The sequence below is a fragment of the Ascaphus truei genome, chromosome 7, assembly GCF_040206685.1.
Source record: "Ascaphus truei isolate aAscTru1 chromosome 7, aAscTru1.hap1, whole genome shotgun sequence".
NCBI lineage: Eukaryota > Metazoa > Chordata > Amphibia > Anura > Ascaphidae > Ascaphus > Ascaphus truei.
Genome location: NC_134489.1, coordinates 12,300,700 through 12,321,518, shown reverse-complemented (window position 1 = coordinate 12,321,518; position 20,819 = coordinate 12,300,700). Strand labels below are relative to the sequence as shown.

The following is a 20,819-nucleotide window of genomic DNA, read 5'->3' as shown; positions in this document are numbered from 1 at the left end:
CCGGGCAGGGAGGCGCAGCTCAATTAGTTTGCGCACCCCTGCTCTAAGATAATGAAGGGACTATTGGTGTTTTAATGGGGTGGGTGAAGGGTGTACTGTAGTTGCCCCAGGGAGGGTAGTTAGGACTCTTGGGAGGGTTGTGGGATGGGTTAACCCCTTAATTACCTTAGCAGTTGTAACCCCTATGGTAATTAATGGCTTAACCCCTCCTGCTACCCACCCAGGACGTCTAATCACCTGCACTACCCCTATCTACTCCCATCAACCCATCCCCTCTACCCCATCACCACACATAGAAATGGGCAAAAGCACTAGTAGCCAATGGCTAAAAGTGCTTTTGCCCATTTGTTCAGCAAAAAAAAAAAAAAAAAATACACAATACAATTACATTGACAATACAATACGGTACAGTACATTAAAATAAACAGTAGGCAATAAACCCATTCATTGCCACTGTGGTTAGCTATTCCTTCAACCAGGGAATAGATAACCACATTGGCAATCATTGGGCACGCTACTACCCACCTCCTCTACCCCAACAATCCCCACCCCAACACATACATTATTGGGCAAAAGCTCTATTATCCAGATCTGGATAATAGCGCATTTGACCATTAAAAATATAACATTAGCCAGCATATAGTTATAGTAAATACAAGTTGTATTTACCCCTGTCAGGATGATGGCCATCCACATGCTTCTGGTCCTTCTCCTCCGTGGCACTGAGAGTAAAATAAAAATAAACTAACTACTGGCCTGTAACCCCTTACTCACCTTAGCGGTTATTAAGCCCTATGGTAATTAAGGGGTTAACCCCATCTAGCTACTCACCCGGGAGGCCTAACCACCCTACACGGAGAAACTACCCCCACTCCCTCTACCCCCATCACCACACATACAAATGGGCAAATGGGCAAAAGCACTAGTTGCCAAATGGGTCTAATAGCTATTTTGCACATTTATTTTAAGGGGGGAAAAAAAACCACAATAAAATAAAATGGACATTATAGTACTCTACAATACATTACACAGTAAGCAAAAACCCAATTTATTGTCATTGTGGTAACCTTTTCCCACAATGGGAGCACAGATTACCACAAAGGCAATTAATGGGCAACCTAAAAAAAAAAAATCCAATAAAAAAAATACATTATATTTAAATAAAACAAACATTAGTCAAAAAATGCATTGATTGTCAATGTAGTTATCTATACCCTCAAAGGGGCATAGATAAACATATTGCAACTCAATGGGCACATTAAAGCAAAAATACACAATTAAATAGAATCAAAGTGCTTACCTTTGCCGAGATGAAGATTCCTCCTCCTCATCCAACTGTAGCACCAACGCTTGACCCACAAAGCAATTATCCTCATCTTGAAAAACACCATGATGTGCAGAAATCCACAGTCCTAAGCTGCTTGCAAGGGAAGCCCCAGTGAGTAGATCGTATCTTATTTCCTCTCTTCTTATCTTCATCCTTCTCTTCAACAGGTGCAGGAGGAGATGTTGCCACACCGGCTTCTTCTGGTCAAATGAGACGTGACAGGCCTTATACAAGGCCTGAGTCATCACATTTGACTGACAAATGGTACATTCACCAATCAAATTGTTGGTTGTTCCAGGTGTCCAGGCATCAAGTTTGGCAGAAAATGACTTCTCTCCCAAACTTGACACCCATACCGGGGCCTGTAACTTGGGAAGTGAGAAGAATTTTTAAACATGTACTTCAGGGGGAAACTTCCATTCATCTACATACATATATTATACAATTATGGATTGTTTCCATTATCCCCGCAAATTGGGGTATATAGTGTGTTGCACCCCCATAGAATCACTCTGAATTCAAGTATTCCATTTTACACAAGGATCTATGAATGTCTTTTTTATGCAACTTAGATCCACAGGCGACAGACACACCCCCTCATTGCCTAAATTGTGTGCAGCATGCACATCAGGCTTTGTCCCGGGCGTTTGTTGTTATGTTGCTTATCAACATGGGCTATTTAGGGGAGTTCCTGCAGCTATGTGGCCAGCCTCTGATGAAGTCACTACACGTGACGAAACTCGTCAGGACACTACGATGCATGTGGTGACGTCACTCCGGCCCGCTCGCACGCCAACACGGAAGTCCAGGTGATCTATGGATACTTTCTCTGTGGTGGAAGGCAGGGAGCTCCTCCAGCCCGGCACAGTTGGTGTGCAGTGGGTGAAAAGTCGTTCCGGAATGCGTCTGTAGTTCCCTACGGTTGAGTTCCCAGGTGCCTCCCAGTGATCAGGACATTTGCAGTGTGCATGCCTTCCTAACCTGTACTACACATCAGACTGGTGATTATTGTTCTACCGGCGACCGGACTGCTGTTTACCCTGATAGTGACATCACCACCATTGCAATTCTATCTCATAAATGCTGTTTATGAGAGAGAGAGAGAAAACAAACAAAAAGAAAAGGCGCCCGATCCTAGTGCATTATTTCTAAAATAACAATGTAATAAATTCCAAAGCTCACAAATTAAAACTTACAAACAGAAATGGTATATAGGCATTTTATGAGATAAATACTCATGCCCCAATCCGATTGCTGGAACTCCGCTCCTCTGCTCCATTCCTCCGAGCGTCTGACTGTCCGTCACGAGCATCCGTCCAGCAGAAACTTGAAATGACAGCAGCCGACAGATCCTTCCTCCAGGAACAAACTTCTGGTGTCTTTAGTTCCGGGCATGGAGCGAATTCAATGATACAGCGGATATCCCTGGTACTTCAATGTAGGTGAACCGCACATAAAAACGCCTTGACATCAACAGCACATGTGACCCTTCGCGTTTCCTCAGATGTACTGATTTCTTCAGGGGATGGATTCTGGGTATGCTTACCGCGTATATATCCCCAAGAATCTAGGGTGACCACCCGTCCCCCTTTTGCCGGGACAGTCCCGGTTTTTCGAGCGCTGTCCCTGCTTCCTGTTTGGAAATGTCCGTGTTTTTCCTCAATGTGTTCCAGTTTTTTTTTTTATTGTCACCTGCGGTGCACGAGTAAGCTCCAGTGCGCGAGTCTGCGGCGGCGCAGAGGAGGAGACTGCAGCAGCCCGGCTGGTAAGTATTTTTTTTTAATGCCAGGGGTTGGGCTTGTGTAGAATGTGGGTCTTGCTGATTGGAGGATGCGGCCCGGCATTGTACAAAGTCCCGCCCCCCGGCATTTTCCTACCTTGGCCAATCCCCTGCGTCCCGGCATTAAGCCCCGCCCCCGCCCCCGGCAGCGGAGGCAGTGAGGAGGAGACCCCGAGGACCCGAGCATGCGGCAGCCCGGCTGGTGAGTACTTCCAGATGTCAGGGGGATGGGTTTCTTACTTGAATATGTCAGACCGCTGGGGATTGGTGGAGGATGCATGGGGCGGGACTTTGGCTCTTCCCTGCTTTCCCCCCCACCTGCCCCCCCCCCTTCCTCCCCCCGAGCCCGCTCACAGCCGCTCGCGGCACTTCCTGTGCCTGCTGCTAGTGAGCGCGTGACACAGACTCTTCCCACTCCTCTACTGGTGGCTACGCAGTGTCCCCCCTCCTGCCCCGGGTCCCCGTGGCTGCCCTAGGTGCGGGGGTGCAGCCGCCAGGGGGGGAGGGGGTTGCCTCCTGTCCTGGTGCTCCCTTCCCTCGTCCCCTTGGTGTGGGAGATGAGCGCGGGGCGGGTAGTGGTGATGCACTGCTGGCTGGTTGGCCTTTCCCCCCCCCTCCCTCCCTCCCCCAGTCACTTACATCCGGCGCTGCATCTCTTGCTCCACTTTGTGTGTGTGTGTGTGTATGTATCAGTGTGTGTGTGTGTGTGTGTGTGTGTGTGTGTGTGTGTGTGTGTATATATCAGTGTAATGTGTGTGTCTGTGTGTGTATCTGGGTGTGGGTGTGGGTGTGGGTGTATCTGTGTCTGTGTGTGTGTGTGTCTGAGTGTGTGGCTGTGTGTGTGGCCGTGTCTGTGTGGCTGTGTCTGTGTGTCTGTGTGTCTGTGTGGCTGTGTGTCTGTGTGTCTGAGTGTCTGTGTGTGTGTGTGTGTGTGTGCGCATGTGCGTGTCTGTGGCTGAGTGTGTTTGTGTCTGTGGCTGAGTGGCTGTGGCTGAGTGTGTGTGTGTGTGTGGCTGAGTATGTGTCTGTGGCTGAGTGTGTGTGTGTGTCTGTGGCTGAGTGTGTGTGTGTGTGTGTGTGTGTGTGTGTGTCTGTGGCTGAGTGTGTGTGTGTGTGTGTGTGTGTGTGTGTGTGTGTGTGTGTGTGTGTGTGTGTGTGTGTGTGGCTGAGTGTGTGTGTGTGGCTGTGTGTGTGTGTGTGTGTGTGTCTGTGGCTGAGTGTGAGTGTGTGTGGTCAGTGTGTGTATTGGTCTGTCTGTGAGTGTCTGTAGATCAGTGGCTATGTGCAGGTCAGAGAGAGAATGGGGGGGGAGAGAATGGGGGTGGGGAGGGAAGGGAGAGAATGGGGGGAGAGTGAGAAAAAATGGGGGGGGGAAGTAGAGAGAGAATGGGGGACAGGGCTGGCAATGGGGGTCTGTCAAGGTTGGCGTCCTGGGCCCGGTGAGTCAGGAGGCCCATCCACGTGTCAGTCAATCACCCTCTCACCCACTCTGTCTCCCTGTCTCCCTCCCTCTCTCTCCCTGCCTGTCTCCCTCCCTCTCTCTCCCTGTCTGTCTCCCTCCCTCTCTCTCCCTGCCTGTCTCCCTCCCACTCTCTCTCCCTGCCTGTCTCCCTGCCTGTCTCCCTCCCTCTCTCTCCCTGCCTGTCTCCCTCCCTCTCTCCCTGCCTGTCTCCCTCCCTCTCTCTCCCTGCCTGTCTCCCTCCCTCTCTCTCCCTGCCTGTCTCCCTCCCTCTCTCCCTGCCTGTCTCCCTCCCTCTCTCCCTGCCTGTCTCCGTCCCTCTCTCTCCCTGCCCGTCTCCCTCCCTCTCTCTCCTTGCCTGTCTCCCTCCCTCTCTCTCTCTCCGTCTCTCTCCCTGCCTGTCTCCCTCCCTCTCTCTCCCTGCCTGTCTTCCTCCCTCTCTCCCTGCCTGTCTCCCTCCCTCTCCCTGCCTGTCTCCCTCCCTCTCTCTCGCTGCCTGTCTCCCTCCCTCTCTCTCCCTGTCTCCCTCCCTCTCCCTGTCTCCCTCCCTCTCTCTCCCTGCCTGTCTTCCTCCCTCTCTCCCTGCCTGTCTGTCTCCCTCCCTCTCTCCCTGCCTGTCTCCCACTCTCTCCCTGCCTGTCTCCCTCCCTCCCTCTCCCTGCCTGGCTCCCTCTCTCTTCCTGCCTGGCTCCCTCCCTCTCTCTTCCTCCCTGCCTGGCTCCCTCCCTCTCTCTCCCTGCCTGGCTCCCTCCCTCTCTCTCTCCCTGCCTGGCTCCCTCCCTCTCTCTCTCCCTGCCTGGCTCCCTCCCTCTATCTCTCTCTCTCTCTGCCTGGCTCCCTCCCTCTCTCTCTCTCCCTGCCTGGCTCCCTCCCTCTCTCTCACTCCCTGCCTGGCTCCCTCCCTCCCTCCCTCTCTCTCCCTGCCTGGCTCCCTCCCTCTCTCTCCCTGCCTGGCTCCCTCCCTCCCTCTCTCTCTCCCTGCCTGGCTCCCTCCCTCTCTCTCTCTTTCTCTCTCTCTCCCTGGCTCCCTCCCTCTCTCTCCCTGCCTGTCTCCCTCTCCCCCTGTCTCCCTGTGTCTCTCTCCCCCTGTCTCCCTGTCTCTCTCTCTGTCTCATCTTAACTGCCGTATACCTACACCGAAGTAACCTACCCTGCTTTCTTCCAGATCTGACTCAAGTTTCACGCGGGAGACATCGGAAGACAGGTAGGGAACACCTCCCCTCCAGTATAGTACCTTGAGGGACTGCGGATCAGGTAAGATCCCAGGCGGGATTGCTGCTTAGAAATTGTGAAGAGGGGGCGTCCTGACAATGGTTAAGGGGTACAGAAGTCATTCACATCTGGCTTTTTTTTTTGTTCGATTAGTGAGGCCATCTGACACACACACGTAACTAGGACTAATGGTAGTAAAGTATAAGTGTAATACAATAAATAAACTGTTAATGTAAAAAAAAAAATTGTGTCCCGGTTTTTCATTTTCAAAATCTGGTCACCCTACCCTAGAACCAATCAAAATATGTGTATACTAGCTTAAAGAACCAATCAAATATGTGTATACTAGCTTAACACATGTGTAGTGTATATGCTCTAATTGCTAGTCCTATCACATGAATACATTTATCTCTAATTTAAATGCCCTGTGCATCCATACAGTCATTGTAAAAACATATAAACCATGTATAGTGACATATCAAATAATAAATATATAAAGGGAAAAGAATATATACAAAATACATACAATATAAATCAGCTCTTAAATTGATAATATATATTGTTTTTTTATTATTTATATATCCAATTAATCTTCATACAGTGTTAAAAAAAAGGAGGACTTATACGTTATTAGATAAAATCAGGCTTATATAGGAGGACAATTATTAGTAGTTTCACACTATAATGTGATCAATTTGCAATTATTCTAATGAACCAAGTTCCATTAAGTACATAGGTTAATTCGTATAAATGATCACTATAAATGACCACAAGTGATGAAACCTTTAAAAAAGAGTAAACTATTTGACAATGTATATAATAGATCTCTGAATTAAACTTTAAATTGACTAAAAATGATTGTCAGAAAAGGAGATATTATGCTACATTAATGCCGTGTCATGTAAACCAATAAAATTTATGTTATAAAAAAAAAAGAAAAGGAGATATTTAGTATAACTTCAAAATGAAGCTTTTCTTATATAAAATGTTAGTACAGAGCAATAGATGGCAGTACTATACCCATTTATATTTATTGAATTTATCAAAATTCAATTGTGTATAGGTGTGAAGAGCAATTAATATCATTGTCCTATTATCAGTATTTGAATATACCAAAGGACAAAACTGAAATAAGGGAAAATGAAGAGAATAAAAAGATGGTGTATTTGGAAACATTGAATGGACAATTTAACCCAATAAGGGCAATTTATGACCAAACCCTTTTTGTTTTTCTTGACAGAAAAGAAACAAGAGAACAAACCGGACATGTATCCCAGATCACTTAGTATTCCTAACTGGCATGTCTACACCTTCTCATCTTCACTAAATATGTGTGTCTATGAAAGTATATTAATATTATATCTATGGTGATTGCGACTAAATTGTGTAATTGTTAATGAAGTGTACTAATTATGACTGTGATCAAATGTAAACCTGTGTACATATATTAGTATAAGTGAATGATGTTAAGTGAAAATAATATATATATTATATATTTGTGTATGTGTTTGTGTAATTGCTAATCATTTATGAATGTGATTGATAAAAATAAGTGCTGTTAATAAGTGTGTTGTGATGATTATCTTATACATATAGTTACATAGTTCCATGGTAGATAAGGTTGAAAAAAGACGTACGTCCATCAAGTTCAACCTATGCTAAATTTAGACAATAGATACTTTATCCTATATCTATACTTACTTATTGATCCAGAGGAAGGCAAAAAAAAAAACCCCCATTAAGGGGAAAAATTAATTCCTTCCTGACTCCAAGAATTGGTAATTGGATTAATCCCTGGATCAACATCCTTCCCATGTTTATTTATTTGGTATATCCCTGTATACCTTTCCTTTCTAAAAAAAGATGTCCAACCTTTTTTTGAACAAATCTATTGTATCTGCCCTCACAGTCTCCATGGGTAATGAATTCCACATTTTAACTGCCCTTACTGTAAAGAACCCTTTCCTTTGTTGCTGGTGAAATCTACTTTCCTCCAACCTTAAGGGATGGCCCCGAGTCATTTATACTGCCCGTGGGATGAATAGTTATTTTTAACGCTCCTTGTATTGTCCCCGAATATATTTGTATATACAGTAGTTATCATATTTCCCTTCTTAGACGCCTCTTTTCTAATGTTAATATATCTAATTTAGCTAGCCTCTCCTCATAAATTAGATTGTCCATCCCCTTTATTAATTTGGTGGCTCTTCTCTGCACTCTCTCTAGTTCCATAATGTCTTTTCTTAGGATTGCTGCCCAAAATTGTACTCCATATTCAAGGTGTGGTCTTACTAATGCTTTGTAAAGGGGCCTAATTATGTTTACTTCCCTTCCATGCATTGCTCGTTTGATGCAAGATAAGATCTTGTTTGCCTTTGCAGCTACTGCATGACTTTGGCCACTATTGCTAAGCCTGCTGTCTACAAGCACTCCTAAATCCTTCTCCATCAAGGAGTCCCCCAATTTATCCCCATTTAATTTGTAAGTCGCCTTTTTATTCTTGCATCCCAAATGCATAACCTTACATTAAATGAATATTTTAAATATATTGAGTAGATACTCTATTGGAGAACCACATGAGACAAAACACAGAGGGAACATGTCTAGCATGTTTAACCCAGAACTCTATGTCTTATCCCTGGATAAAGGGAGGCAATGGATTCAAATGACAGTGCTGATGTCAATACAGTCATTGAGACCCCCTGGACTATGTGTATTTAATACATATATTCAGTATGTTTCTCTTAAACTTAAAAGTTTATGTCTGTCCCCACTTAACAATGTAGATTTAATTGCTTCAACACCCATTACTACTAGGGTAGAAGGATCTTGATTATGTCTTAGCTTATAATGACGGGATAGACTATGTGTTTATAATCCATGTATTATATTTCGTCGATGTTCAAGGAACCGTGTGCTTAAAGTGCGTGCGGTCCTTCCGATATATTGAATACCACATGGACACATAATAACAAACTATAAAAGTAGATAAACAATTTATATACCCTTTCCCTTGGTGTGTAGATCCATTGAAATGTGAACTAACTGTATCAGTTTTTTTCAAGTGCTTACAGGTTAGAAGACATCTCGAACGTTCACACGAGAAGTTACCATTACTCAGTTTTGTATTTCGTATATGACTTCCAAAAGACTTCAGTCTACTCGGTGCCAACATTGATTTTATGTTTCTTGCCTTCTGAAATACCACAATGCGTGATGATATAATGTCGCGTGGTCTCGCTTAATGACGTATCCAAACGCGTTTCGTCGCACACGGGCGACTTTCTCAAAGGGAAACTCGTTAGGGTACGTCATTCCGCGAGACCACGTCATCACGCAGTCGCGTGATCAGGCCAGATCGCGCGCGGAGCTGATTGGTGGCAAAAACAAATGAAGGAGGTTCTACACGGAACTCTTACAGATGCTTCAAAGGCATTTTTCTTCGGCGATTCCAGCGGACAGTCTGTGTTCCTGTAATGGAGTGAGACTTTGACTGCGGATTACAAATGCGGAGAGACCTGGCTGCTGGTGATATTGATTCACAAATTGCCTGTTTTAAACTTACCTTTTTGAGTGCTATTCTTCCCCCCCTTTCCCTTACCAATAAATGAACTATTTTATGCTATGGGGCGTGCGCTCTCTCTTCTCTTTTTCCTATATAAGATATCTATCTATCTAATCTATCTATCTAGATATATAGAAAAATAGAGAGCAGTTGGCACACTGTAAACAGATAATCCACTGATGCTTATCCCATATATGCACATACACAGAAAGATTTTACCAGATGGAGATCCAGGAAAAACGAGACAGCACACAGTCAGGGAAATCCAAAGCTGTTGTATTCAGGATAAATACATAGGCACTGCATCCAATGTTTCGGTCATCAAATGTGACCTTCCTCATATATATCTACACACACATACAAATGCACCACTGTCTTTGCAGCTAATAGGAGAAAAGAGGGAGTTCAGGGGAACTGAGATTGGAATACAAGCTAAGGCAGAGCTGTATAAATAAGTATTCACTATTACATCAGTCACCTCTTAAATTAAGAATGTCAATAGCCTAGACTCATGGCTCCTGTCCCACACCGACAATCGTTCCTAACAACCATTATGGCCAAGCACTGCTCTTCTTCCTTCACCTGCTGTCTCTGAAAATCTTCCAACCTACCACTTAGATTGTAAGTTCTCTGGGGAATTGATTTCCTATTGTCTGATTTAGTTTGTAGCATTTATTGTATTATAATTTCCTTTTTATTTTGTAAAGTGCGGAGAACACTGTGAGCGCTATATAAATAACTACCTGTGGCCTGTAGAGAGGCTCTGCAGAAGGCCCAGCTACTGTAGAAGGAGAGGCCGGTCCGCCCCAGGAACCGGAGGGGATATTTCCAGAAGTTAGCCCCAACTTCTGCTTGGGTCCAACTTCCTATCCAGGTCAGCTGGGGCCCACAGTGCAGCCGAGCCCCGGGACAATTGTTCCAGCTCTCCCCTATCAGCCGCCGCCCTGCATACAGTCGTGCTCAGACTCAGCTCATTAAAGCTGGTTTTGCCCCCAAGCTAATGTTACCTTCTGATCTCCAGGATCTTATTAGATTGGTTAATTATTGATCTAGACACACACAGTCTTAGCAAACTCAAATCCCAAACCCACTGCATTACATATACATATATAATGCTTCTAGGATAGTTACCTAATGTATGCAACAATTGACAAAGAGTCCCCAATGCTACTATAGTATACATCCAATATGACAAATTAATTTGTACTTCATTTTTTCCCACTATATTTATGAGGACACTTCTGGTTTTTAACCAGTTTTAATTGCACTGTGGGCAGCAAATGAAATGACCTCCCAAGTTAAAAAGGTGAAGGAGGAGGAGTGAGCTCTGGGGGGAGGTGATAAACACACATTCCCAGCTAGCTCAAACTCCCACACCCACCACATGATGAATATATATTTATGTCAACCAGAGAGCTACACTGTATTTAATATTATTATTATTGAAGTATTTTACTTTATACTTTTCATCATATATGTTTTGTCAATTGGATGTAGCATTGGGCACCCCCTGTCTCTTGTTGTATACCACTGCCACACTCAGTAGCTCTCTGGTTGACATAAATATATATTCATCATGTGGTGGGTGTGGGAGTTTGAGCGAGCTGGGAATGTGTGTTAATCTATGTCTGACTGGTAGCAGTCAATTGGAGGCTGTGGCACCTCCCCCCCAGAGCTCACTCCTCCTCCTTCACCTATTTAACTTGGGAGGTCATTTTATTTGCTGCAGGAACCAGACCTATAATGGTTCTTCCCCTCTTACAGAGGTAAAAGGAAGGGTTCACAGTGCAGTGTAGGACCTGCATTAATTTGGTTATACCTTGGCGTTGGTATGCAGGCTTATGACGCTTTGGCGAAAGGGTTAACTAAATAACCAAGTATTTAATATTATTATTGAAGTATTTTACTTTATACTTTTCATCATATGTTTTGTCAATGGGATGTAGCATTGGGCACCCCTTGTCTCTTGTTATATACAATTGCCACGCTCAGTAGCTCTCTGGTTGACATAAATTTATGTAACGGGTATTCCCTCTAGTCTGACCCACCCAATCTCACATTGGCCCGTGTGGTCTAACCAGCCCCCATTACATGGTCGTGTCGGGTGGTGCACCTGTAGGCAACAGGTCTCCTGAGTCTCCCGCATGATGGTGTGTGGGGATATCAACCGAACAGGTAGCTGAGGTAGTGGGTGCGAGTCCTACCTATATCATGTGCAGCGCCTCCACCTCATCAGGATCTGTGCTTCCGCAGGGAGATGGTCCTGGTGAGGAACTCCTTCTTGGTGGTGTCATCCACTGTTGAGTAACTTCACACTCACACAGTGGGGGTATCTTTGAATAGGGCATCTTTATTGATGGTATCGATATGATAGACTGCCCCTGGCAGCTGTCAGCTTTAGCCGCACATCTCTCCGTGCTGTCCCTTTGCCAGGTACGCCCTCCCAATTGGAGTGGGATCCCCTCTCCCCGTAGGGAGATCACCCCTGTGCCAGGTCCCTGGACACAGTGTGGCCTTGACAGGCTTAATCTGGAAACCCGTGCCACTAGTTACAGCACTAGTGGGCACAAAGCTATCCTGCAATGCCTTTCACAGGAGCCAAACACATCAGCAACAACAACTAACTTTGACAGTGTTGTGCCTTATATACCTCAGGGGGCAGGCACATCTCTGATGTCACTAACCAGGGACTCAGAGCATGCAGCCACTCCCATCCATACATAGGGCACCTCACCAGGGTGTGAGGGAAAAACCTCCATAACTACTGCGGGCATTCCTGTACTTACCAGGGTTTACTGCCAGCAGGGAAGATGTCTGCAGTCTAGTATTATGCATGGCTACATATATATTCATCATGTGGTGGGTGTGGGAGCTTGAGCTAGCTGAGAATGTGTGTTTATTAATTGCACTGTAGTTCATACACAGTACATACATACATTTTAACCCTTTATGCACCTCATAGATGTCATGCATCCCATGCTATTGGCTCTAGTGTTGTTTTATTTCCTCTCCTCTCTATGCAGTGGATGAAATACAGAAGACACAGTATAACATTGGTAGTGTAGGACCTGCTTGAGAGGGTCTACCTTGACGTTGTTGCAGGCGTGACTTTCTGGCCAAAGGATTTAACTTCTTATGAGAAGAACAAACAGAAAAAAAAAGATAATAATTAATTAAATAAGTTGTCATATTGGATGTAACATTAGGGCCTCTTTGTTTATGTTACGTTTGCGTACGTTGCTTTGTACTGTCAAGGAGACAGACCAGCTAGGCAGAAGTGGAAAGTAGAGCCCGACCCGTACCTGAGATTTAAATCCAGAATTCTTACACTGGTGGGGTCTGGTTCCGGGGTCAGGGAAGGAGAGAGGAAGGATGGTCGTGGTCACAGTTCCGGCGTCAGGGCAGGAGAGAGTCAGAGAAGTCCGGCAGCAGTCAGGGGTCTGAGGCAGGCAAAACAACAAGAGGCTTCCAACAGGAGAAAAGGTAGGAAGTACTTTACATAGGAAAGTAGAGAGGGGAATTGAAGCCTTATAAAGGGAGAAAGCTGGTGTGAGAAATCCAGCTCAAACAGAGGCTGACTTCCTGCCTCGGCAGCCATGTTGGTTGAGGCAGCGAAGTCAGGGGGCATCCATGTTGGAGGTCCTTATAGTCCATTGCTGTAATTATTGCTCTAAATAGTGTAACCACCAGTTTCAGCCAACACCCTTGTTTTTAATTAGGTCCACATTTTTTCTCACCTATAGCGTGATAGGTAGTCAAACTATTACTATTTCTGTTTCTGGAACTATGCTCAATCAAAGTAGTGAAGTTAAAACTGTGTCCTCTATTATGTCTATGAAAGACATATCTTGATTATCTTGTACAAATATTAAAACAAATGAAAGCGAGAGAACACATTGATATACAAATATAGCTATGAGAGTTATAATCCATATTAAGAAGACTTCTGCCATAAGACACCTTCCAGAGCTGGAAGATACCTTACACATCATTCAAGTTAATGGACTGTAACGCCTTCCAGCACTATAAGGTATACCATGGAAGAAGACGACTTAATAAATATGACCCTATGGCCGGGATTTATCAAAGCGCCATGCAGGGTATCGCGCCCGGTCTGGCGGCATCTACTATTCAAGTCAATGGCAGATACCAGCAGATTGGGTACTATGCCCAGCATCATGCTTTGATGACTTCCGGCTTTTATCCCTTATTTAGGTATTCATATATTTGCATACTTTGGTCCTATGTAGGACTGACCCTTTAACTTATTTACTATATCACTGTCAACTTGGCACTTTGGTCTTACATGGGCCTGACCATTAAAAACGAGATGTAATAACATGTGTATTGCTATCTACAAATATACTGTACACACTTCGGAGATACAAAAATGTTTTGCTCATTACACTCTTCTAGTTTATCCTTTCCTGCCATCTAGTGGACTGGATATTGCACACAGACACAAAACACAAGAAATAGTGACACATTGAGAGTTTACACGGTCATTGATTCCCCGTGTTCTCTCTGGGTGCAAACAGGACTTACCAACTTTGACGACCGTCCTGAGATCTACCGAATGTGGAAGTTTACGTTCAAGGACGCAATCAAGAGCCTGGGCTTCTCAGCAAGGGAAGAGCTCAGCCTGCTATCCAAATGGCTGGGAAAAGAATCCAAGGAGCACGCGAAGAGACTCGGGACGGCAAACGCGAACCACCCCCAAGTAGTTCTCGACCCAGTATGGGAAAGGCTAGAAGAGTGCTACGGTAGCCCCAAAGCAGTTGAAGATGCATTCTTCAAGAGAGTCAACAGCTTTCCCAGGATCACAGCTAAAGAGTACTCGAAGTTACGAGAGCTCGGGACCTGCTGCAAGAGCTGGGGTTTGAAAGAAAAGACCATTCCTTAACAGGTCTCAACGTCCTAGACTCAGCTCGTCGAGTGAGACCCATCTTGGAGAAGCTACCTTACAGCCTCCAAGAAAGATGGATTTCACAAGGCTCCAAATACAAAAAGGGAGAAGCAGGCCGCCTTCCCTCCTTTCTCATTCTTCTTGAGCTTCATCCGCGAAGCGGCGAGGACAAGGAACGATCCCAGTTTCATCTTGTGTGCGCAGACCACACACAGTGCAAGCGACATGAGGAATGAGAGACCAGTGACGAGATACGGTAACACTCGAACACCCATCTCGGTCCACAAGACGACGTGTCCCCCACGACCCAAACAACTTCCGACCAGTCGGTCGCCGGAGACGAGAAACCAAGGGACCCAAACAGGGAATGTCCCATACACAAGAAGCCACACCCACTTAACAGGTGCTTCGGGTTCAGGATGAAGTCCCTAGAGGAACGCAAGAAGTTACTCAGAGAATTCTGAGTCTGCTTCAAGTGCTGCGATCCCACGACTCACCTAGCCAAAGATTGTAAAGAGGCCATCAAATGTGCAGTGGGCAAAAGTGACAAGCACATAACATCTCTACATCCAGAGGCGCTGACACTCCACCAACTCAACAACCCATCCTCCGTAGCCGAGCATGGCGGGGAGGAAGGAGAGCCTGCATCTGTCACGTCTCAGTGCACCGTGGTTGGCGGAAAAGGAAGTGACAAAATATCCTGCTCCAAAATATGCCTTGTCACAGTGCACCCCCAGGGACAACCTGAGAGGGCTATCCGGATGTATGCAATCCTCAACGATCAAAGTAATAGATCATTGGCGAAGACGGAATTCTTCAACTTATTCAACGCACAAGACAATGCCTCACCCTACACCCCCAGAACCTGTGCAGGGTCAACTGAGACAACAGGGAGAAGAGCAAGCGGCTACGTTCATTATACGTTAATACTAGGAAACAAAAGCACCCTTTTTGACAGCACTCGTATGTGATTGTGTAAAGATGAATGATTTAATATATAATCTTTTAATTCAACTAATTAAAATAATTGTCAAAACATTAGAACCAAAAATCCAACTGACATTGGTGACAAAACACGTAAAACAGACAACAATAATTAATCCTTAAACTGCAAACTAGGTTGTTAATCAAAATCTACCCAGACTGACTAATGGCAGAAAAGAAACTCATATATATGAGAGTAAACCTCCTAGTGCAGCAATAAAAAAGTTTAAAAAGCCTGTGTAAATGAAACAGGTAACATGGGACTGATCTTACACATGTATATACCTCTTGAAGATACTGGGTATATAGCAGATGAATGTTGACTCACTGCCACATAAACTTATATAGACCAAATGGTATCACAATAAATGGTCTAATAAGTCTACGGTTGCTAACCCCCTGTCGGGTACATTAGAATGCCTAGCTGTACTTATAGCTCAGGATATCAATGTAAGTGATGACAGTAGCATATATTAGGCACAAGAGCTCACAAAGTGTGATAACTGGCTCTGGGGCACGGATCTAGTTCGTATCCAGTTATAGCCCCTTAATAAAATGTGCGATGTAAACACATTAAATATAAAGCAACGAATATATTGCAGTGTGAAAACAAACAAACATAAAAGAGGGGATGGTTTGATGCAAACAGCAGACGTGAATCAGCTGCTGTTATTGGGCAGAACAAAACGAGGAGGGGTGAAAATATACACACAGTTCAAACACCCTCACTGCAGCAGCGTTACTGCACCGACACACTTTATTCGAGCAAATACCCAGTATGTACCTGGCAGATACCTGGAATGCGCCGCTCCTCACCTCTGACAAGCCCCGTTGCGTTTGCCTTCCCAGCCTGGGTTCATGCCTGGCTGACGGGCGGCTGATCTGTTAAATGATAATGATTAGGATTTAATAGGCTGCAATGCTTCGCGTGTCTACCAGATGGCATAAATTCATGAATTGTAATGCAGTATATATATATATACTGTGCAGTATTGCAGCCAGCGGGAATAAAATGCTTCAATCCCTGCCTGGAAAATAACGCAATGCACTCGGGCAGAAAACAGTCACAAACCTCAATACACCCGGGTATACCCGAATTCGTGGGACTAGCCGAGCTCGAATAAAGTGTGTCGCCAGTGTATATCCACAAAACCAACATCATGGTTGTGGAAGCCTATTAATCCTGCAGATGGTAAAATACCATTAAGTTTGTTCCCCCATGTTAAAGCATACAAGGTACCTTCTGTGAGTATACAGAGCCGTGTGATAGTACACACAAGTGCAGCTAGATTATAACCTAAGTGCCAGCATAAATGCTAACAGGGCTCAGTAATGCTGCAGCTGACACAAACATACTCATAAAGCATACAATCCCTTGGTTGAGTGTATACATTACCAATTAACCACTCGAGGTACCTCCTAGCAAACAAACCGGCACTTAGCAGTGCCTCTCACCCTCTAACCGGCATGTGAGCGTCATGACGTCAGTCCTGTAGCCGCCTCCCACCTGACGCACGTTTCGCTGAGGCGCTTTTTCAAAGGTGGTGACGTGGAGAGCTACAGACCAGGTTTAAATAGTGTTTGGTGACCAAAGTGTTATGCAGAACAGCTGAGTATAACCACTTTGATGTCTTGCAGGTAATCAGCAAGTTCCTAAGAAACACAGACTGAATCCGTGGACAGAGATCCTGTACAATAAAAATATCTGACAGATAGACTGTGTGTGATGTTATTACAGAGATACCAGTGATCAGTATAGATGAAAATGCTGATAGGTACAGTCGCAATGACTGAAGGGGGGGGGGGAAAGGGGGGGGAGGAGAGGAAGGGAACAAGGGGAGGGGGGGGGAGGAGGGGAAGGGAAGAGGGATGTTGATGGGGGAGGGATAGTTTAAGCAGTTCAATTAGCCATCTAAGATCACAGTGGGATAGGATCAATGGGTTGATGTTAAAAGCAATTTAAATAAAAGGTGAAAATAAAAAACCCTCATTGATCCCTCTGGGTGCCAGTGTGCCCAATAGGTAGATCCATTTGGACTCCTTTTGTAGTATCAGGCGGTTCCAGTCACCCCCTCTTGAGTTGGGGGGGACACTTTCAATACCCATAAAGCGGAGGTTAGTGATGTCACCGTCATGCACATGATGTATGTGGTTGGCTAAAGGGGTATCCAAATGATTGCGTATAGCCCCTAAGTGTTCCAAAATACGCTGGCGGAACTCACGTATAGTCTTGCCAACGTATTTTTTAGTGCATTGACAGATGACTTGGTAAATCACACCCCTTGTCCTGCAGTTGATAAACTGTCTAACTCTAAAGCATTTGGTATTATTCCAATTTTGGAACGTGTTGGACAGGGACAGATGGGTACAAGCTTTGCATCCCTGACACTGGAAATTACCCACAGATCTATTAGTTAGCCACGTGTTTGATATTAGTGGTCTAAGATGACTGTGAACTAGCTGGTCCTTTAAATTCAAAGCCCTCCTGCTAACCAAAGTTGGAGTTGGTCGCAATACATCGCTAAGGTCAGGGTCCTCCAAAAGAATGGGCCAATGTTTCTGCAAAATTGCATTTATCTCTGCCCATTGGTTGTTATACGTACCAATAAATCTAATGAGTTTGGGGTCCTGAACTGAGATTCGATGGTCACCTAGAAGGGAAGCCCTATCGGTACATTTTGCTCTCCGATAAGCTTTGCTGATACATCGATGGCTGTTCAGTGGATAACAGGGTGAAGATAGCTCTCCCCACACTCATCGAGTGCAACTACATGGCTGCAAACAGGGACAAGATTCCTACACCAGAAGTGGCACGCCATCACCCACACCTCAGAGGAATAGCCAACTACATCCCGCCGGTAGAACAAGGCGCCAAGATCTTGCTGCTGCTTAGTAGGGACATCCTGAGGGTGCACAAAGTCCGTAAACAGCGCAACGGACCCCACCACGCTCCATTCGACCAAAGGCTTGACCTAGGATGGGTGATAGTGGGCAACATGTGCACTGACAGGGCATGGACCAGACTATGTTGACGCCCGCAGAACGGTGATAAGAGAATGCGGACACACATCCCTCTCCGAACCATGTCTTGGCCATCTCCAAGTGATAGGAGGGCCAAGTGAGGAGAAGAGACAAGGTCATACCCCTGAGATCAACAAAAACATCTTCACATCAGGAGGATGTGACAATGGCCTAGGATGCTTAGTAGTCCAGACAACTAAGGATGATGAGTTGACTCCACTGAAGGAAGAAAGAAACCTCCTGAAGGTGCCCGACAAAGGGATCGTCCAAAAGACAAACAATCGGACGGTCCTCCTGCGAGCAATGGCACAGCTAAGACGTACAGCAATTCCTCTCCGCAAAATACCAAGTGGCAAAGCAGCCAACCGCCACAGCTGGCATAGCCGCAAAAGATTGCGCCCTGCAGGTGAAGCCACAGGGGTAAAAAGACTGTCCTCTCGCACGTCTCAAAAGAGACAGTCGCGGAGACATTTCACAAAGGGATTTACAAGGGCAAAAGAGACAGTTCTTTGTTATGTCCAGGGAGAAAACAACCTCCTGACGGCAGTTAACAAAGAGACACAAAGGCGTTTCACCAAAATACGTGGAGACTGTAACGGATCGAGGGACTCGCGGTTCCCAGCGTGTCCCCGTCACCCCAGGTCCCACAGAGGCTAGCTTTCCCGCTCCCCTACGTCCCCAATCTCTATCCTCCCTGAGCCGTTCCTCCACGGCACAGTCCGCACGCCCAGGCACACGCTCTGCGCACGCGTGCGGTCCACTCACCGAGGGCGCGCTCCCGATCGCGGGTCCCCTATCGAGGTACACGCTCCTCCGTCATCCCTTCCCTTTCCCTACCTGGTTCCTCCGCTCCTCCTTCTCCCGTGCCGAGCGCCTCCTCCGCTGGTCTTCCCCCATGCTCTGGTGCACACGCGGTGCTCGCGCATAACAGTGTTACAGAAGGCGCGCGCACCCGCTCTAGTTACCTGCCACCCCCACGCTCTGGCTCCGCCCCCCGTCAGTTGCAGGCAATAACTCTCAATTACCTCCCTGTCTCCTCCCCTGCTCTCACAGACCTATCCCTGCAAGTACCCACTCAAACCTCTGCTCCTCCCTTCACCCCCATTGGTCCTTCTTCCCATATAACCCCTCTGTCCTCGCAGTCCTTGCTCTGCATAGCTTTCCTGTAGGTCCTGTGTGTGCAGTGTCTATGCCTAGCTCCCTTGTCTGTTTCAGCTCTGGTTCCTGTCCCTGCCCGTTTGGATTCCCTTGGTTTGAACTTGATCTCTGCTTTGGACTTGACTACGCTGCCTTCTCCTGCCCTTGAACCCTGGCTTTCTGACATCACTACGCTGCTCTCTCCAACCCCTGAACTCTGGCACTAAGAACTTACCCTCCGAACTCTGGCACCCCGGACTCAGCAAGTATAACGTTAACCCTTACTCACCCTCACTGCTGTGGGTGCATGTTATACCCTTACCCACCTCAGTACTGGGGACTGGCCAGGTCTGCGGGCATACAGGCGTTACAGAGACGTTCTCGTGCAAGAGAAACGTTCCGACGGCCTAGAGTGCACAGTGTTCCAGACAACAAGGGACGGTAACAAACAAGCACCATCGATGGAAGATGGAGAATTCCAGAAGTTAATGGATAAGGAGTTCTTCAAGGACAGATCGGGCAGTTGGGTGACCCCGCTACCACTCCGTTCACCGAAAAGACACCTCCCAAACAACAGAGTACATGCCATCTCTAGGCTCACTTCGCTCCACTGCAACCTACAAAGGAAACCGGAGACCAAACATAACTTTGTGGCCTTCATCCAGAAGACATTCCTTAGCGGCCACGCAAAGCCAGCACCCTCACTGAAGGAAGGTGAAGAATGTCGGTACCTTCCATCATCTGGTGTCCACCACCATCAGAAACCCGGTCAGATCTGGGCAACGTTCAGCTCCAATGCTCAGCACCAGGAAGCCTCTCCAAATGACGCCCTACACACTGGACCAGACTTGTCAGACAGTGTTCCAGGATTGCGGATTCGCAAGGAGCCAGAAGCCATTACACTCCGTCAAACACCAGGTGATGGAGTGACAGACTATGACGACTAGCACATCCACAAGGTGATGCCCTCTGTAGAGAAAACTACGGAGATAAAAGGACTGTTCACTCATAGATCCAAGAAACAGGTTCAGAGACTTTTGCAAAAGACATTGTGGTGCACAGCTAACCTGGACCGGTGCATCTGCTTGGCATCCTTTGCCAAAGAACCTTTGCCAAGGGACTTTGAAGCCAGTGATACCAGCCGGTATCCCATCATTGTGTGGACATGGACCTTTGCATTGTTTTGTGAATACGATGTTATCTTTGTCATGCATTGCACATATGTTCCACATATTCCAGTTATATAGTGGTATCTCCAGATACCAGATGGGGAGTGTCATGGAACAAGTAAGCCCATTTCTGCTCTCTCTGATCACCCCCCCTTCTTTTCAGCTTCTGCTTGTCAGCTGCATGCACACACACACACACACACACACACACACACACACACACACACACACACACACACACACACACACACACACACAC

General features: G+C 46.1%; 1 long non-coding RNA gene across 2 annotated transcripts; it reads left to right on the top strand.

The window, feature by feature from the left end:
- The first annotated feature begins 2,102 nt into the window (after nucleotides 1-2,102).
- LOC142498721 (uncharacterized) lies at nucleotides 2,103-9,395 on the top strand. Of its 2 annotated transcripts, none has more exons than XR_012802538.1 (3): nucleotides 2,103-2,765; nucleotides 5,732-5,820; nucleotides 7,019-9,395. It is a non-coding gene; the product is annotated as an uncharacterized LOC142498721 (long non-coding RNA). The 2 variants fall into 2 exon arrangements; XR_012802539.1 differs by having other exon boundaries at nucleotides 2,103-3,092.
- The last annotated feature ends 11,424 nt before the right edge of the window (nucleotides 9,396-20,819 follow it).